This window comes from Oncorhynchus nerka, linkage group LG14 (genome assembly GCF_034236695.1).
Source record: "Oncorhynchus nerka isolate Pitt River linkage group LG14, Oner_Uvic_2.0, whole genome shotgun sequence".
Lineage (NCBI taxonomy): Eukaryota > Metazoa > Chordata > Actinopteri > Salmoniformes > Salmonidae > Oncorhynchus > Oncorhynchus nerka.
Genome location: NC_088409.1, coordinates 31,868,358 through 31,873,357, shown reverse-complemented (window position 1 = coordinate 31,873,357; position 5,000 = coordinate 31,868,358).

Sequence of the window (5,000 nt, the reverse complement as noted above, 5' to 3'; positions counted from 1 at the left end):
ACAGAGGAGGAGAGGGACGCAGAGGGGGAGAGGGACAGGGAGACGGAGGAGGAGAGGGACAGGAGATGGAGGAGGGAGGGACAGGGGGAGAGGAGGAGAGGGACAGGGGGATGGAGGAGGAGAGGACAGGGGGACAGAGGAGGAGGGACAGGGACAGGAGGAGAGGGAGGGAGGGGAGAGGGGGACAGGGGGACAGAGGAGGAGAGGGACAGGGGGTGGATGGAGGAGGAGAGGGACAGGGGGACGGAGGAGGAGAGGGACAGGAGAGATGGAGGAGGGGGAGGGGAGACAGGGGGTGGAGGAGGAGAGGGACAGGGGGACGGAGGAGGAGAGAGGGAGGAGGAGGGAGGAGGGACAGGGAGGACGGAGGAGGAGAGGGACAGGGGAGAGGGACTTGAGGGGAGAGGGACAGGGGGACAGAGGAGAGGAGAAAACAGAGGAGGAGAGGGATATGTTCTCTCTGAATAGGTTGACCAGAGAGGAACTCCTGACACACACACACACACTCAGCGTTGCAACACAGTTAGAGTACAAGTACAGACACATTTGACTAACTTCCGGGTTGGAGCGAGCGGTCGCATCCGCACTTCGGTCCGCAGGTAGTATAACTTTTCATTACATTTCATTATAGTACAACGGTTTGATTTGTCTAATCTTAGCAATTTCTTCTTAGCTAGCTACATAGCCGTCATTGTATCAATTATCGTATTTCGTCGTCCTAACGTAGTCTACACTGCTATCTGCCCAGCAGCTAGCCAGCTAGCAAACGTCCACCGTCTACCGAATAGCAGCACTGTAGAAACTATTACACTCAACTGAACGACTTGATTAGTGTAGTGTTAGCTAGCTACATAGTTGTCTTTGCTGTCTTCGTATCCAAGATAATTGTGTAGTTTAGAGTGTGTAGTTTTAGAGTGATTATCTTAATTTACCGAGGTTAGCTAGCCAGCTATTTGTCGTCCTTACGTACGAGACACTGCTAGCTAGCCAACAGCTAGCCAACGTCTACCGAATAGAACTTCCGCACTCAACAACCCGGTCGCATTCCGCTTCGCTCCACAGGTAGTATCACATTTTCATTTCATTTCATTACAGTACAACGGTTTGATTTGTTTGATCGTAGCTAGCTACATAGCCGTCTTTGTATCAAAGATAATTGTGTAGTCTAGAGCGATTTTCTAGGTTAGCTAGCCAGCTATTGTCGTTCTTTTAACGCAACGTAACGTAATCAACACTGCTAGCTAGCCAGCTAGCCCCCGAATAGCAGCACTGTAGAAACTATCACACTCAACGGAACGACTTGATTAGTGTAGTGTCAACAACGCAGCCACTGCCAGCTAGCCTACAAAGTCAACAACGCAGCCACTGCCAGCTAGCCTACTTCAGCAGTACTGTATCATTTTAATCATTTTAGTCAATAAGATTCTTGCTACGTAAGCTTAACTTTCTGAACATTCGAGACGTGTAGTCCACTTGTCATTCCAATCTCCTTTGCATTAGCGTAGCCTCTTCTGTAGCCTGTCAACTATGTGTCTGTCTATCCCTGTTCTCTCCTCTCTGCACAGACCATACAAACGCTCCACACCGCGTGGCCGCGCCACCCTAATCTGGTGGTCCCAGCGCGCACGACCCACGTGGAGTTCCAGGTCTCCGGTAGCCTCTGGAACTGCCGATCTGCGGCCAACAAGGCAGAGTTCATCTCAGCCTATGCCTCCCTCCAGTCCCTCGACTTCTTGGCACTGACGGAAACATGGATCACCACAGATAACACTGCTACTCCTACTGCTCTCTCTTCGTCCGCCCACGTGTTCTCGCACACCCCGAGAGCTTCTGGTCAGCGGGGTGGTGGCACCGGGATCCTCATCTCTCCCAAGTGGTCCTTCTCTCTTTCTCCCCTTACCCATCTGTCTATCGCCTCCTTTGAATTCCATGCAGTCACAGTTACCAGCCCTTTCAAGCTTAACATCCTTATCATTTATCGCCTCCAGGTTCCTCGGAGAGTTCATCAATGAGCTTGATGCCTTGATAAGCTCCTTTCCTGAGAACGGCTCACCTCTCACAGTTCTGGGCGACTTTAACCTCCCCCGTCTACCTTTGACTCATTCCTCTCTGCCTCCTTCTTTCCACTCCTCTCCTCTTTTGACCTCACCCTCTCACCTTCCCCCCTACTCACAAGGCAGGGAATACGCTCGACCTCATCTTTACTAGATGCTGTTCTTCCACTAACCTCATTGCAACTCCCCTCCAAGTCTCCAACCACTACCTTGTATCCTTTTCCCTCTCGCTCTCATCCAACACTTCCCACACTGCCCCTACTCGGATGGTATCGCGCCGTCCCAACCTTCGCTCTCTCTCCCCCGCTACTCTCTCCTCTTCCATCCTATCATCTCTTCCCTCTGCTCAAACCTTCTCCAACCTATCTCCTGATTCTGCCTCCTCAACCCTCCTCTCCTCCCTTTCTGCATCCTTTGACTCTCTATGTCCCCTATCCTCCAGGCCGGCTCGGTCCTCCCTCCCGCTCCGTGGCTCGACGACTCATTGCGAGCTCACAGAACAGGGCTCCGGGCAGCCGAGCGGAAATGGAGGAAAACTCGCCTCCCTGCGGACCTGGCATCCTTTCACTCCCTCCTCTCTACATTTTCCTCCTCTGTCTCTGCTGCTAAAGCCACTTTCTACCACTCTAAATTCCAAGCATCTGCCTCTAACCCTAGGAAGCTCTTTGCCACTTTCTCCTCCCTCCTGAATCCTCCTCCCCCTCCCCTCCTCCCTCTCTGCAGATGACTTCGTCAACCATTTTGAAAAGAAGGTCGACGACATCCGATCCTCGTTTGCTAAGTCAAACGACACCGCTGGTTCTGCTCACACTGCCCTTCCCTGTGCTCTGACCTCTTTCTCCCCTCTCTCTCCAGATGAAATCTCGCGTCTTGTGACGGCCGGCCGCCCAACAACCTGCCCGCTTGACCCTATCCCCTCCTCTCTTCTCCAGACCATTTCCGGAGACCTTCTCCCTTACCTCACCTCGCTCATCAACTCATCCCTGACCGCTGGCTACGTCCCTTCCGTCTTCAAGAGAGCGAGAGTTGCACCCCTTCTGAAAAAACCTACACTCGATCCCTCCGGTGTCAACAACTACAGACCAGTATCCCTTCTTTCTTTTCTCTCCAAAACTCTTGAACGTGCCGTCCATGGCCAGCTCTCCCGCTATCTCTTTCAGAATGACCTTCTTGATCCAAATCAGTCAGGTTTCAAGACTAGTCATTCAACTGAGACTCTCTCTCCTCTGCTCTCATCCTTCTAGACCTATCGGCTGCCTTCGATACTGTGAACCATCAGATCCTCCTCTCCACCCTCTCCGAGTTGGGCATCTCCGGCGCGGCCCACGCTTGGATTGCGTCCTACCTGACAGGTCGCTCCTAACAGGTGGCGTGGCGAGAATCTGTCTCCTCACCACGTGCTCTCACCACTGGTGTCCCCCAGGGCTCTGTTCTAGGCCCTCTCCTATTCTCGCCATACATCAAGTCACTTGGCTCTGTCATAACCTCACATGGTCTCTCCTATCATTGCTATGCAGACGACACACAATTAATCTTCTCCTTTCCCCCTTCTGATGACCAGGTGGCGAATCGCATCTCTGCATGTCTGGCAGACATATCAGTGTGGATGACGGATCACCACCTCAAGCTGAACCTCGGCAAGACGGAGCTGCTCTTCCTCCCGGGGAAGGACTGCCCGTTCCATGATCTCGCCATCACGGTTGACAACTCCATTGTGTCCTCCTCCCAGAGCGCTAAGAACCTTGGCGTGATCCTGGACAACACCCTGTCGTTCTCAACTAACATCAAGGCGGTGGCCCGTTCCTGTAGGTTCATGCTCTACAACATCCGCAGAGTACGACCCTGCCTCACACAGGAAGCGGCGCAGGTCCTAATCCAGGCACTTGTCATCTCCCGTCTGGATTACTGCAACTCGCTGTTGGCTGGGCTCCCTGCCTGTGCCATTAAACCCCTACAACTCATCCAGAACGCCGCAGCCCGTCTGGTGTTCAACCTTCCCAAGTTCTCTCACGTCACCCCGCTCCTCCGCTCTCTCCACTGGCTTCCAGTTGAAGCTCGCATCCGCTACAAGACCATGGTGCTTGCCTACGGAGCTGTGAGGGGAACGGCACCTCAGTACCTCCAGGCTCTGATCAGGCCCTACACCCAAACAAGGGCACTGCGTTCATCCACCTCTGGCCTGCTCGCCTCCCTACCACTGAGGAAGTACAGTTCCCGCTCAGCCCAGTCAAAACTGTTCGCTGCTCTGGCCCCCCAATGGTGGAACAAACTCCCTCACGACGCCAGGACAGCGGAGTCAATCACCACCTTCCGGAGACACCTGAAACCCCACCTCTTTAAGGAATACCTAGGATAGGATAAAGTAATCCTTCTCACCCCCCTTAAAAGATTTAGATGCACTATTGTAAAGTGGCTGTTCCACTGGATGTCATAAGGTGAATGCACCAATTTGTAAGTCGCTCTGGATAAGAGCGTCTGCTAAATGACTTAAATGTAAAATGTAATGTAAATTTTGACTTTGCAGAACAGAGGGAGAGAGGCTCTTTAGTTCACAGCTCTCCAGACATCATCTAACAGTAACGACAGTTGAAGTCAGAAGTTTACATACACTTAGGTTGGAGTCATTAAAACTCCTTTTTCAACCACTCCACAAATTTCTTGTTAACAAACTATAGTTTTGGTAAGTCGGTTAGGACATCTACTTTGTGCATGACACAAATTTTCCAACAATTGTTTACAGACAGATTATTTCTCTTAAAATTCACTGTATCACAATTCCAGTGGGTCAGAAGTTCACATACACTTAGTTGACTATGCCTTTAAACAGCTTGGAAAATTCCAGAAAATGATGTCATGGCTTTAGAAGCTTCTGATAGGCTAATTGACATCAATTGAGTCAATTGGAGGTGTACCTGTGGATGTATTTCAAGGCCTACCTTCAAACTC